Raw genomic sequence first — 15,871 nt, forward strand, 5'->3', positions numbered from 1 at the left:
GTTGAAAACATATCATATATATTTGATTTATTTTTGGAGAAAAGTACCAATCACCAACTGGTATGAATCATTGGAAAATTCCGACTTAAATCAATAACCAAATCAACAATAGAATCGAAGACATTAATCTGAAGTGCACCAATTGTAATGTTCTAATTAATTCCCTTGTGCAATCAAATAGTGCTCGAAACTCTGCATCAAATAGTAGTGTTTGTGAGTGAGTGCGTGATCATCCATTTCTTCATTTTAAGGCAAGCCTCCAAGCTGTTGTAAATCTTGTAATCATGCAAAATATGTATAAGAACTTCAGTCCCATTGAAGAAGACAACGTATAGATTTAACTACATTCCTGCAATCTACTTTGAAGATTATTTGTAACATACTTAGCCCATGATAGCAACCTAAACTCCTAAAACAACAAAAAACAAATCAGATGAATTGGACATCATATCCAAAATGTTCATTATCAATCATTACAACACATATGTAACAATGAAGCTTGTGCACACAATTTATTGATCAATCTGCTTTAAGCTTCTATGTAACCATAAAACAAAACAATGTAGGAGGGTATATATAGTAAGTGAAACGAAGAAGTAAAGTATGAAAATCATATGTAGGAAATAGGTTATGTGAGAGCAATTGTTACAACTCACTAAATATGAATCAAGTACCGGCTTTTAACTTAAAAAGGAGATTGAGGAAGATCTAACCATCAAGAGTAGTATAGTCATACTATAAGTGCTTACTTGTAATGAAAACCAAAATAAATATATTCAATCCATCCAGTCCAACCAATGATACCATAAGTGTTAATTAGTGATCTGTATATATGATGGCTAGTTCGAGGGATCCTGAGGCTTTAAGAATGTACAAATGATGGGATGAGAGAGAGTATCAATTATTTTTTGAATCAAGTGGAAGGCCATGATCAATGTTGTAGCTTGTATGTGTAGAAATTGGGAGGAGAGAAATTAGTGATGCTTTGTTATATGTAAAGGGTAGCCCAGTCTATGTTCTAGTTGAAGAGCCAAGGCTAAAAGGTTTAATATGGCCTTAAGTTGTGATCGATGGAATCAGAACAAACTACATGCATATACAAAATTTCTCTTGTTGGATAATATAGATAAAAGATGAGTACCTTTCCCCAGCTATGCCACCAAAGGCGTTATCAAGGTGATATACAAACTCTCTCATTGGATATAGATAGAAGATGAGTACCTCTCCCCAAATATGTTGTCAAAGGCGTTATCAAGGTAAGGCGGTGGACTGTCCGCAAACACCTAGGCTTTGCCTACGTGGAGATTCTTATCGATTTTTTTAATTATTACTATAATTTCTATTGAATATAATAAGTTTTAGCAAGTCTCACTTCTCATTGTTTTAGGTTTAAACAAAACCTTAAAAATAATAATGTATAAGCCTACGAAAGAATCCGACAAAGTAAACTCTTATTATCAGATTTTTCAAGAATACCATAAGTTTAAACTCTAGTTATGGGGACAGATTACAGAGACATTAGAGTAAGATTGAATGACATTGGAGATTATATATAACTAAATGAAAAATGGGTATTTGAAATAACTGAAAACCTTTATAAAAAAAATAACTGAAACTACATTAATTAAAATATTTGAAAAATGGGCATTGAAGATTACCTTTAATTGATAAATGGGTTTGGTAGTTGTTGTTCAACATAAGATGGTGATTATGATGGCGGTTGAAGAGATGGAGCCATGGAGGAGTGCTACCTTCATTTGAAGCACCATCAGTTCCAAACATCAAATTCAACTCAAAAGGCAAGCAAGGAGACATGAAGATAGAGAGAAGGGAGATTCGATGCCTTTCAACGGAGTAACATAAGAAATAAAGAACTAACATATAATTTTTGACTTCATCTGCAGTAGGAGAATATGGGACAACAGAAGCTTATCAAAGGTGATAGACATAATAGCATACCGTTTTCAAGAATGTTTGAGTTCAGATAACTCATTTACAGGGTTTAATATACTGTACTCTTTGAATGAGATGGAAAGGATTTAATTTAATTATAAGCGAAGTGTTTACCATTCAACCACATCCTAAAAATCAGTTTTCCTTAATTGCCATGTAAGATAAAGAATGTTATCAACTCTTCTAGAAATTTGACCCTCAGATTGATAGACGCACTTGTGATTGCATACCTGGATGGTGACAACCAAATTAAAGAAAGCAAATTCGTAACTCACACGAATGTCTCAAGTTGTCCTTAGCTAACATTACAGAACTTGTCCTTACCATAAGTTAGACTCTGCACCTCAGCACCCTAATAATTAACTAAAAGTAAACTTATTGAGAGTAAACTAACGTGACTTCCTACTATTACAGAAAAAACTTCTCTACATGAATCACAAAATAAGTAGTTTTTAAAGAACAAACAATGTCACCAAATTACAATATTATACAAAACAAATACTTAATGGTTGTTGCTCTATGGTTGCTGAATCCATTTCTCTTAGATTTGGTCCTTGCAACTCTTAGATATGGTTTTTTAGAATGAATGCTACACGCCGCCTACAACATTCAAATAATCTTTAAGACTATTACTTTTATTTTCCTTCAACAATGAATCAAAGAGATATACATGCAAGTTAGCTAAGCTATATATATATAAACAAATATAGAGGAATTAAAATGAGAAACTTAGCTAACCCACATAGTGAAATCACTACCACATGCTGCAATGCTAAAGATTTAGTTATTTCTTTTTTATTTTTTATGCAGTGATTGGTCTAAAATTCTAAAAATTAAACTATATATTTTCTTGTCCCATGGCAAAGAAAGTTTAAGATTAAAAAAGGACGAAGCTATACATATATTTCTCAATCGCTATGGAGCAATCAGTTACCAAGACTGAAACAAAGTAAGCCTAGTAATATTGACTCAGATGATTCGTAGGAATTCACTAAAATAAGTTTATTCTAACCATTGTAACTGTTCTTCAAGTTCCTTGCATGTGGCCAAAGCATCCTGGTGGTTATATTTTTCTTTTTGAAGTTCAACTTTTGCACGTAAACTGCCCACCCAACTCCTGTGCCTGTGTTTCAAGTGTTTTAAAAGATTTTGCCATACATTTTAGCTGTGTCTCCTCCAAGCAATTTGACTTCTGAGAAGATACCAATTATAATTTTAGTCTTTAATTCAGTTTCTACGGTACATGCAAACCATGGTGTATACTTCGTTTCTACGGGCCTAATTTGTTCAATTTATATCACTAATCATAGGTATGAGCAATTTGTTCAAAAGTGCAAATTTGACCATGTGCTATGAAATAATAGATTAAAGAAGAATGAAGTAACAGGGAAAACTCAAGGCATAATGCAAGCACAAATTTAAGGTTTTAACAAAGCACATGAATATTCAAAGCACTTCTTGTGAAGAACATAAATTCCCGAAAAAAAAAATCACTTGCATGTACTTGTGAAGAACATAAACCCATGTTCGGACATGCGCCTCAATGGAGATCCTACTTTAACCAATGGCTCTTAATTAGTAATGAACTGACTACTCGTACTATACATGGTGGGGTAGATGGCCATGCCTGGTGGGTTTGATGTAGATGATATGGGCATATGTTGCGGGCAAGCAAGTGAGCAATGAGGAATGAGTTGGTCCATGTTTCCAAGATGTCAATCCATTTGTCATCCACGATGAGGAACAAAACATAATTCTAGGTTGAAAGCGTGAGCATTGATATAGGGCGCACAACACAAATGTTATACCAAGCCGGAAGAAAGGTTGTCCAATCAGGAGAAAATTCACTAAACCAAGAACTCTATAAAAACAGTTTGGGTAGTCACATCGAATAAACTAAGAACCATTGCAACAACACATTGCAAATGAAAGCATCAAATAATAACTTTTCTCGATCCAGCTATCTTGTCTCGCCACATACAACTATATCCCAAAAAAGAAAACAATCGAGCAAAATAACCCATATTTGTTAAATGTTAAGTTTTCTATTACTAATTAACGGTAACAATAAAAGCAAGATACATCCATAAAACATGGGCATAGCTAGCCAACATTAATAGAATAGATCAATTTTAGCTAGTGAATTCTGCTCAATTCTATAATAGTTGTTCTTCCTCAATCCGATTCTAGCTAACTCGATTCTTGGTGTCCCGAGACCCTCAGTTTTTCCATTTACATTCAGGTCTAATTATAGAGTTTAACGGAGCAGTAGGAATAGTAAGACCCATTGTTTCTTTCATTACCCTTCATAATAAAACACATAACAATATACAATCAAGACAGATCGCTATCAATGCTCAAATTACATATAAGAGTTCTCGTCATGTATGCAAGTATATATAATAGTTTTTTCTTTAAGGATTTTGTATTATAGACTATGTATGCATTAGTCAATTAATTGTAAGATTTAAAGGGAGTTAAGGCATACAAATGTATAAGGCGTGTTTTGCAGGAAAAATAGGTACCTAGGTTTAATTCGTACATATTGTCATGTCCAAGACACTAAATCAAATAAAAATACTCTATACATGTAAATATGGCTCACTCAAAATAACCAATTTGAATAGCTTCAAAACGTTCAAGTAATTATTATCCGCTCCGAAGACTTTTGCTTCAAGCTAGTTGTCTTTAATAATTGCTTAATTGTCTTAAAGTTAATTGGGTGTTATGTTAATTATCTCTTTGTAAGGTTCGTCATATATGTTATTTCTTCGTAAGGTTCGTCATATCTCGAGAACTACAGATTCTACACCTTACCAACTGTAAAAATAGTAAAGGTGAATCTAGCTAAGTGCATGATGAATAGATGAACAATTATCCCTTGGTCAAAATTTGAGGATATACCAATATAGTTGATTACTTGATTGTTTCAGAAACTCAATATTCACACATATTTTACAACAAATATGTTGTTAAATTCCTTGTGGGTTTAGATGTAGCAGTTCATTGTAAGAGTAATACACTACTTAACATGTTTGGAAGAAGAGCAGGAAAAAAAACAAAGTACAACTTAACATTTAACATTGTACCTAAGTTTTCAATTTAACATTATTACCTTGAGAGCCACCCAACATCTTAAAGGCATTTGCAGATCGTCAATGCAAATTTGGTGACCAACATCTCCTTGCTTTGCTATGAATCTGTGAGTTTGGAGTAAAGGCCATTAAAAATTAAAGATTATCTTCTTCGTTGCCAAACCATGAGGTGATTTCTTCTTCATCAGTATATATTTAAAAAAAAAAAACTCAATTTTTCTCAGGATTGTAAAAAAAAATGAAAATCTTTAGAGATAATTTGTTTGGGTTCTTTACTGGAGTTAAATCCAGTAAGTAAGGGGAGAAGAAAGAGTTATAGACGGGGAATAAAGGGGTTTTTCTGAGTGTTGTGACCAAAGAAAGGGGTCTTTCTGAGTATTGTGATCGAATTGGTTGTTTGGGTTTAACTTTAATTTTGGAGAGGAAACCCACAATTTAGTACGTAGGGGTTTATTGAGTTTTTTTTAGTGTTTTGTTCGATGTAAATGTTTGTTTACTTCCTATTTTTTTCTTAATCCCCTGCTGATGTGAAGAAGCCCAATGAGCTCCAAAAGGGACTGCTATTTACATTCATTCAATCAATATATGACGTATTTATGCATACTTTGGAACCCTTCTCTGTTCATTTGTAAAGCCTCAGAAACTTGGAATGAAATTTGTTTAAGAATATATATTTTTTTTTATAAAGAGAAAAAAAATAAACGAAAGAAAAAATATTAAACCTCACAAATGGAGGTGAAACTACTTGTGGTATATAGACTATAGAAAAAGCACTATCCACATGAGTTCAGTTTCGCTCACCCAATAGTGTATTCAGTGTCAACTTCTTTCTACTTATTTTGTTTTTAGAAGCTATGCACACACACTCACTTACCATTAGTAAAGAATGTCAAGAATTTAAATATACTACGATAAGCAATTTCATATAATTATTGAGCACTTAATTACTCTACATTATTGGAATATTTATTAACTAAGGGAGAAATGTTATGAAACTCGAATCATTTGTCCAAACCAATGCCCTAAAGAAGAATCATTGCAACTTAAGAGTATTTACCATATTACATAGTTTCATATCCTATATCGTGTGTAAGAAAATAAATGAAGTTAGCAACTAAAAGAAGTATGTCAAGATTCATTGCCTTCACAGTTGCATACATATGTCATGGCATTCAAAAAGGACCCGTGAACCTACATAGAAATAGCATACATTCTAGGGCCAATAAAGAAATGAACTATATAACAGTCCATGCTAGACATTGCTTCAGAGAAATAAACGGCCCTTGCCTTTTGACCATTGCTAATTATAGGTGCCAATGATTAATAATTGACAAAGTGAGCAAGCGTATCAATGCTTCGGTTAATACATGTCAAGACCGTCATATCGGATCAACACTATATGAATGTACGCATCCATAAATAAAATACCAATGATAAATATAACAGTTCAAGCAATATTTAAGAAAAGACAGAATAAGCAAATTTAGACGATTGAAAATGTTAAGACTTGCAGTCTCTGTGATTGTGTTGGGAAGATCGTGCTCACCTTTGTATGTGATGATCAGCATGTTTGTGTCCTTTAAAGCTCAGACCACTTGTTTATGTAGATGACAACTTTTCACGCTACTCCACTTGTAATGTGAAGTCTATTCTATAACAGCACAGACGCCACCTCTATGTAGCAGGAGATGGACACTCCAGGAGTTGGGAATTTCTTCTTCATCTTGGAAACCCTTGCTTGTCACACGAACCCATATAGGTCCTTATAAACTTCAATGTTAACGAACAAATTATTACAACATAACCAAATCTAACTAATTACTCTGATACTCCCTCTTGCAATTAGAATTAGACTTATTGGACATTATCTATTTCCTAAAAATATATAGTTCATCAAACTCGATAGACCCATGTTATTAGAAACTTGTCAAGAAGTACATCAGGTATAAGCCTACAGCAAAGCATATCCTGTCCAAAGCATAAAAACTAACCTAAGGTGCTATGACATGAACTGAAAGGCATAGAGTACTTTGAACAGTCAATCACTTATTTTTTTAGAAAAGAACCGTCAATTATCCGGTGAATTCGTAAATTTTCTCCCTGGAACAACTCTCCTGACCTTCTCGTGAAAACGTAAAAGTATTAAAAGCTAAAAGAATAAAAAAATAAAAAAAGGACAAACAATTACATACATCCGTATTTTGATCCCGCATGATGTGGTTGAAAACATGGTCGCAGTGTAATTGTGATTCTCTTTCCTGCACACGAAACTTTAAATGAATTAAACTATTCTCTTTCCTGTAAACCTTGACTGAGATAATCCATTCTCTATACAGGTAACCTAAAAGTATCTATTGAGCTAAAATATAGTGTTGGACTATTAGATCAAGTTATAGGCAGTGGCCTAAGTGTCTGTGTCTTGGATTATTCAGCTTATCCCAATTTTTTTTAATTGATTCTAAAGATTCTCATTAAAATTGGGTAAATGACTAAAGCTAATTAAGACACAACCTTGGTCGACTTTCTTTCAAACTTTTAACTCACTGAAGGGGTGAGTGAGTGAGTCATGAGTGATGAGTTATTGTCGGCCTAATCACAGACTTACTTTTTAACATAGAGGCTATATCGCGACGTGCTTAATATTTATGTTGGCTGTCCTTCATATGAAACAGATTGAGGATATATCTTGAATTTCCTACAAATTAAATGTCAAACGGATCGAGGATATATCTTGAATTTCCTACAAATGTTGTGGGTGACTAAGAGCAGTAGATGCAGACGTGCATTTACTTTCAATTCTGCCCGCTTGTAAGGATTATCACCAAAATTTGAAGGTGAAGAAGGTGGCAGTCTTGAGACTTTAAGAAAGTTGTCTGTGACAGGAAGAAGGTGATATTTTCATACGTTCACCTGCTTGGTTTGGTACCTTATATATACTTGATGTAAATTTAGTATATATATAATGATAGCAGTAATAAATCTAGAATAAATGAAAGAACAAAGTATCTAATTTAAGTCGAGCACATGCATTCAAATATCAATAAATTGAAAGAGAAACAATTATAAAAAATGCAAGAGAATCATAGGGTAACTAAGGTGTAAATCTTGTCATGAGACAAAATATATATTTTAAAGAGTTCTAGGTATATCCTGAAAATATCATAAAAAATTGGGCATTGTAAATTTTTATAAAAATGCATGGGTATTAAAAATTAGGAATTCCTAGTCATTAACCATTCCAAATCAAATATTCAGCCACTTAGTAAGAAAGGAAGATGAGATTGTCTAAGGGATGTATAGACATATTAAGGCTCTTCTGACTCTCCATATGAACTTCAGTTAATCCCACCTCTCATTATCAGATCTGCAAGCATTCATATTGTTCCTATAAGTTGTAAATAGAAAACCAAAGCTTGTAGGATACTTGAATCGACCTGAATTCTCATAAGATTAAGATGTAGTGGAACCTGAAATTCTACTAAATATAAGAAGTGGAAGTATTGCATGTGACTCAGATGCCATTGTTGGTAGTAGCAATGAACCTTCTGAGACTAAACAGAGAGAGAGAGAGACAGAGAGGAATTGATGTGGATTTGATACATGTTAAGAACATGCGGTCTCTGTCACAACTACTATTAAAGTATCATTAGATGATTGATCAAAAGGTTTCAATCACTAAGCCTCACATCCAGTGTGTTGATTTACATAAACAATAAATTTTATCATCCATCTACATCTTAAAAGAAGAAGGTGACACACAGACGCACAAAAAAATCTTCTCAAGTGTAAATTTAAAAGAACAACATACATTAGCATTGTGGTCCTACATTGTGGTCATAATGCAATACTTGTGATTCGATCACTTGCACACGATAGTTAATGTTACAAACAATACCGCCAAATTAAAGGAATGATAGCTTAACTAAATAAGGCAATAATAATAATTAAATTTTAAGGCAAATTGCAGATCCATGCACACAACAGGGAAGGGATTGGTTACACTAATACCAAATGAACATATGCATACATGAACATGCACATACACAAACACCACACCTTATTGACATTTGTACAAACACATTTCGATCATCAAAAATAAGTCTATGAATATGATGACCAAAAAGAAAAGGAAAAGTCATAAAAATGCAATTATATAAAAGTATATAACAATACAAAACAAAATAAGTTTATGAATATGATCAACAAAAAAAAAAAAAAAAAAGTCATAACAATTAAACACAGAAGCACTATAATCATTAGAATAGAATTGGAGGTTTGGAGGTTACCTGTTATCTTAAGAAGAATACTTGAGAAGAGTTGAAAAGAGTTTGTAGAAGAGTTAGTAGAAGAGTTGAACTTGGACCTTTTTATGGAGAAGAGTTGAACTTGACAATGGAGTGAAGAAAAAGGAAAAAAGGGTTGGGAAGTTTTGGCTAGCAGGAAAGTGCGTGAAGATGGCGAGAAGAAAAAGGACAAAAAGGGTCTGCAAATTTTGGGCGCAAGTGTTGTGTTTTTTTAGGCAAGAAAGTGGTTAGGACTCTTAAAGTATTAGCAGGAAAGTGTTTTAAGTTAATAAGACTCAAAATATTAGCACAGATCCCGAGAAAATCAAGGCCAATACTTAAGCCTTTATAATTTTTCATTCTTTTAAGTTTGGACAGTGCACATGCATGCACAAAAGATTACATTATATGAACTGAAAATGCAAAAGAATTATTGTGAAAACACATGAATCAAAACTATTGTGGTTGGAATAAGATTGTCGAATTGATAATTGTAACAATGAAAATTTCAAAATTGAATACCTTTAGAAGGCCTAAAAATATCCATCCCATAAAAATTCAGCCTTTAACCAACAAATAATAACACAGTCTATAATAACAGATAAGTCATTAAATAGAAAATTGAGTATGAAACAATTGCAAAGGCGATGGAGAATGAGACCAAACGATTGAAAAGAAAGGCTACAATAAGGTTTTGTAGGGTTTAAAATTGTAGGATAAGATACAATTACTTTTTATCACTAACGTCATGGTATCATCTGGGTGAAGAATTGAGTCATCGACTTCTTCTTCTTCATCACAGTATTTTTTTTGGAGAAAGAGAGAGTAGGTTTAGGGAGTCGGCTTTAGGTGGTTTGCGTTTTTAAGGATGTTTAAACTTCTTTTTAAAAACGCTCAAAAAATAGAGCCAAAAGGGTAGAGCTATAATATATATCTAAGGATACTATCCAATTTCGTAGGGCTCAACTACACAACTAAAACACTGTTAGATTAGATTTACCTATAGGTAGTGGCTTGGTTTTTTGGAGAACAACAAAGGAAGAATGAATTACGATGTTGGAACATATACCCAATTGTAAGTTGGTTCTAAAATTTCTAGTGCTACGTGCTTGGTGAAACTCATAAGAAGAATATGATGTTAAAATGGAAGGAACTAAAATTACTTGAGAAAGATAACTCAAAATTAAGTGGGCATATTACATGCATACTATCCCAGTAGCTCAGAATGTAAAAGTATTGAATACCCTTTTATTCTTTCTCTATATACATTTGCAATATACTTCCACAATTAATACAACACTCAGTAATAAAAGAACCTGTCAATTCTGTTGTGATGCAAGTTCAAACCTATTAACAAATGCAATCATGAAAAAAAATATACTATCAAAGAAGAGAAAACCCACGACCAAAAACTCAAAATAGGAAAATATAAATAAATAATAAAAAACTTGCTTTCAAAAGTATACAATATAAGGAGGGGGGAAAATCACCATTGAAGATTTTTTTGGCATAGTAAGCTTCTGTTAGCGCCTTGGTTTTAAAGACCAAACAAAGTAAAAAAACAATCAATATATTCGAATCAATCCAGAGATAACCAAATTTATGAAAGAACAAATAAAATCTCAATAGATATGGTAATTAATTGACTATCATTGATTGATAGATGATCCAAACTACATATTAATATGAGGTGTGCGAAGCATATTTGGAAATCAAGCTTTAACTATCGAATACTATATACAGTAGAATTAAAGATGAAAATTGGAGAAGCAATAAGCCCTAGAATTATTACGTACATCTCAAGTTAGCAAACCATACCTTTATTTTTATTTTATTTTTTCTCTATGCAAAACCCAATTCAATCCAATTAACGCTCAAAAACCTTTTGAGATAATTTGGTGGGGTTATTCACGGAGTTGAACCCGGACATTCAGTAAGTGGGGAGAAGAAAAGGTTATGGACGGGGAAGAAAGGGATTTTTGAGTGTTGCGACAAATTGGTTATTTGGGTTTAAGTGTTTAACTTTTCAGGTCTACGTAAACTATACAATCTGACATTATTGGCATGATGCATGTAATGGGTGTGAAAATTATGAAATGGTATTTAAGTTGTGAAACGTAATTTAGAAAGCCATCAAGTTGGTTTCTCATGATAACATGACATGAAGTCTAGCCTAAATTTGCATACCCTACCATTTGGAGTAACCATAGGATTAGTGCTAAGCTTTTAAAACTGTAAGTGTAAGATCCCCATTATATTTGGCACTACACAATCTTACATAAGTCATTATCTAACACTGCAGTAACACCGATTGTCTAATCACATATATGATGCACAACCTCAGTATATATATAGATACAATTTCTATCACACAAATTAAGTAAAAACATAAAAGCTCCTTAAGTAAATTCTTTATTAAAAGCTACCGAGTGTTTCTCAATACTAACTAATTTTTGTGAAAGAGGACTACGTATCGATGCTCCAAGAATTGAAAGTCCATCCAGAATTAGCGTATCTTCTAGAGTAATCACCGCCTTACCCCATGGAAACACTAATCTCATAACACCAATTAATATTCCAGTAGCCCCAAAATCATCCAATTAGCCCTTGGTCCATGCATAATTTGGAACTTATAATTGCATCGATACCAAGTTGCTTCCATATAAAGGAATCTCCATAGATCACAGATAGGGGTGTTTTGATTTGTTGAATTTTGGAAGAATAAGAGATGGGCATGTAGATGGAAGATGAGACAGAGAGGTTGGGAGGCCAGAGCGTACGAAGGATTTTTCGTTTTTCTTTTGTACTTTTTACTTTTGACGAAGGGTTTAGTTATTTCCTACTTTGATAAAATATATAAAGTACACATTGAAAGGAATTGGGTTATATCTAAAGCAGACTAAAGTAGAGCATACCATATGTTCTATTAAACAATTGTGTCCACATACCAGTTACAGTGGTCACAATGTCCTAACCTTGTCATTTGCTCATTACACCATTACCTGGATGAAAATCATAACAAAAGAAATGAATAATAAATCTAAACTAAGGACATCAAGCACGTAAAAATTCAAAAGTGTGATTCTTTAGAACAAAATTAACCAACAAAAGGACAGAGATTGGAAACTTTAGTTTACGCAAATACCAAACTCAAGGTCAAATAAACATGATATATCCTTTGATTTAATGTTTAAACATGGCTTCTCATAGAAAAAATTGTAGCAGACCATAGCCTGATTTCAAGGTACCTTTCACCATATATGCGAAGAACTTAACATATAGGAAATGCATTGGAAGCATTGCTAACTCACCACCATTGATGTTGAATATGTGAGATCGATAAGAAGTAATCCCCTGTTTGTGGTTGCAAACTGTAATTGTTAGGAAGCTTCAAAGCTTTCATAGGTGATATCGATCGAGCTGGTTGCATTCATATGTCACTACAAAGAGTTGCTCTTCAGAGTTTTCAATCATCTTTAGACACCCATGAATCATTTGAGGAAACCATTATGAGTTGCTATTGATTTCCCAATCCTACCATCATATCAGTGAGCTTAAAGAAAACACTTGCATATATACCGGAGTTGCAAAAGAAAAAGTGCACATTCAAAGCATGCTATGTAAAATCTCATGGTTGAAGCGTTGTTGCTCAATTCTCAACCCCATAAAATTGGTACCAAAATAATAGTAAGAAGAATTTAAATCATATGTGAAAGCCTAAAATCTTCAAAGTGGTGTTTTTTTCTTCTTTATCTGTTGGTGCTTATCCTTTATCATTTCTATTTCCAGGAGCTTCATTCCCCCATTTTTCAAAGTACGTGGTGGCATGCTATTAAAGGCCTATAAAACAAAGTTATCTCCCATGTCATGTGTCCCTTTCTTTTAATTTGTTTTCACCAAATTAGATCATAAGCCTCTTCTGGAAGTCCCCCACCAAGGAATCAAATATTAAGGTAGACAATTACATGCTTCACATTTAGTATAACTTTTCAATATTATGCACTGAATCATTAAATGGAGGCAATACTATATCCTTAACCAAATATTATAAGTACTTAAGTAGTTCTTACAAAATTTCAAGACTAAATTAAAAAACAACACGCCATGTCCAAATAACATCATGAGATGATATGTCCGATAATGTCCTAACACCACATTCTTCATGTACCTTTCTATGGTCCAATAACATCAAAGACACGTTAACACCACAACAACAATTCTCTTATAACAAAAATCTTTATTTATAAATCGCAAACACAACAATGTTTAAACTCGAATGAAAATAATTAATAAACAACGTGGTAAATCATTACCTCGGGTTGGTTTTTAACAAAATCCAAAAACCGAGTTCGGAACACTTTGCTCAAGTTAGAATATCCACCTCCTATTTTCCCTTTCCCATTACTTTCCACCGCATCAATCAGCAACATAACCTCAATATCAGACTTGGTGCAACACCTAAGCTCATCAACCACATTAACCCTCTTCAATTCAATAGCCCGAGGTAAAATGTATTTCATTTGTGCTAAATGTTTATAACTAAGAGCATTTCTAAGTGGTGGTAGCATGCTCTTCATATTTGAAGAATGCGAATGAAGAAACTGGTCGCAAATTTCGACCAATTCTAGGTGGTCGCAAATATCATTCGCAAATTTGGAATAGGGCTACCTTGCGCGACATTTATACTGTCGCGCGACATTACCAATGTCGCCCCCAAGTTGAAAAAAAAACTCACGCGACATTCCCACTGTCGCACCAAATTGAAAATGCAAAAAAAAAATAACTCGCGCGACATTAGTAGTGGCGCGGCGTGCGGCATTACATCATTTCATGGTGCCGGGTCAAAGTAAAAAAAAATTGGGGCGACATTTGCAATGGCGCGCGACATTACCAATGTCGCTCCGCATCCGCATCCGCATCCAAATTGCCAAATTTGCGAACAAGAATGCGAACAAGCAGATGATGCGACCACGAATGCTACCACCTAAAGATGGAATTTCGGCAAATTCCGACGCATTCCTTCAAATTTGAAGGATGCGACTGAATTTACTACCACCTAGAGATGCTCTAAACCTCCTAAAACAAAATACAGAATCACAATCAAAATCAAAATTTTATCTATGCCCGTCGAAAATTATAAAAAAAACCCAACTAAAATACCTGCCTGATAATGATCCAACACTCGGGCAAATGTTAGTGAAGTTCTTCATATCAATGTGCCCTTCAACTTTAACAACCGATACGTTAATTGCTTATCATCAAAGAATTTAGCTAGTAACTCAAACCTGTAAAGAAAATAAAACAAAGCCTAGATCAAATACATAACCAAAAAAAATAACCAAATAGTAATTTTAACTAAAAAAACAAAAAGATGGAAGTTTTTAGGAAGTTTGATTACACTTCTGGGCATCTTCTTTTCCTAAGATTTCCGTATGGTGTGCTTGATTAGATGAAATCGACTGGTGGGGATTCATTGTTGGATTTATTGAGCTCTTAAGCTGCTTAGTTATAAAGTTAGATAGTACGTGTAACACATTGAGTTACACATAGACTCTAACACAGACCAATGAGAACCAACCCAGAGGCCTTATTATAACAAATTTGAAGAAAAGGGTATTTGCAAAAATGGCCTTACACAATAAGAAACATCAAGATTGGTCTTGATTAGTAGGTGGAGGAGAAGTGTGATGATGATGAGCTGGTGCTTCTTTTTTAGAAAGAAGTGGATTAGAACCTTTAATGAACCAACCAAGTGCAAAAAAAGACACCCCATCTAGAATATAATAGCAGTACCCTAAGCATGAGAATACTATTTACTATATTGTCTTACTGCAAACCTCCATTGTTCTCTTCGTGTTGCTGCATCTGGTATTTCTGCTTCTCGTGGGTTTGGGAAATGGGTCTTTTGACCCGGATACGATGAACCCAGTTTATTTACAACGTTGTAGTTGTTTAGGTTTTTGGAGTCAAGTGGGTTTGAGTTTTGAGGTTGGTCCGCCATCTTTGGTTTTCTTCTCTGTTTCTGCTAACTCTAGTTTTAACTTGTAGAGTGTAGTACACAAAGTTCGGTAAGTTTGCTAGTTTTAACAGTCGGCCAAGTGACTATGGAATATAAGCATATCAAGAAATAAAAGATGTTTACCTTTGAAGAAGGCATGAAGAAGATGCAAGATGAGGTTCGATTTTCTCATTGGCTCCACCACCGAGTAGTTTGACTTTGCCGAAAGAAATCCGAATCTGAGAAGCGATAGCGAGTTAAATTGATGCTTGTGGAGAGAGAGAAGAGAGACGTATTTTTTAAGAATTGGCAGAGATATGTCGGTTTCGGAGAAAATGAACAGAGGGAAGAAATGGAGTAAACCCAAAAGATAGTTTAACAATATATATATAGAATGCAAATCATTACACAACCAACTTCTGGGATGGATCACAATCTGAGGTTGCTTAGAGTGTCTTCATTAAACGTATCTACAAAGAAGTATTGTAATGTCACTTCCTTGAAATAACAGTAAGACTCGTTCTTGAGGGAGTAACTTTAAT

General features: G+C 33.8%; 2 long non-coding RNA genes across 3 annotated transcripts; both read right to left on the bottom strand.

Annotated features, from left to right (window-relative positions):
- On the bottom strand, positions 1-3,897 carry LOC147491251 (uncharacterized). Its single transcript, XR_015199822.1, has 2 exons — positions 1,659-3,897; positions 1-275 (listed from the first exon to the last, which is right to left on the bottom strand). It is a non-coding gene; the product is annotated as an uncharacterized LOC147491251 (long non-coding RNA).
- Positions 3,898-4,508: 611 nt separating this feature from the next.
- Positions 4,509-13,354, bottom strand: LOC147491252 (uncharacterized). 2 transcript variants are annotated; one of them, XR_015199823.1, is made up of 5 exons: positions 12,643-13,354; positions 12,280-12,333; positions 7,241-7,306; positions 6,595-6,818; positions 4,509-5,153 (listed from the first exon to the last, which is right to left on the bottom strand). It is a non-coding gene; the product is annotated as an uncharacterized LOC147491252 (long non-coding RNA). The 2 variants fall into 2 exon arrangements; XR_015199824.1 differs by lacking the exon at positions 4,509-5,153 and having other exon boundaries at positions 6,445-6,818.
- Positions 13,355-15,871: the final 2,517 nt, after the last annotated feature.

This window comes from Coptis chinensis, chromosome 6 (genome assembly GCF_015680905.1).
Source record: "Coptis chinensis isolate HL-2020 chromosome 6, ASM1568090v1, whole genome shotgun sequence".
In the NCBI taxonomy this organism is placed as follows: domain Eukaryota; kingdom Viridiplantae; phylum Streptophyta; class Magnoliopsida; order Ranunculales; family Ranunculaceae; genus Coptis; species Coptis chinensis.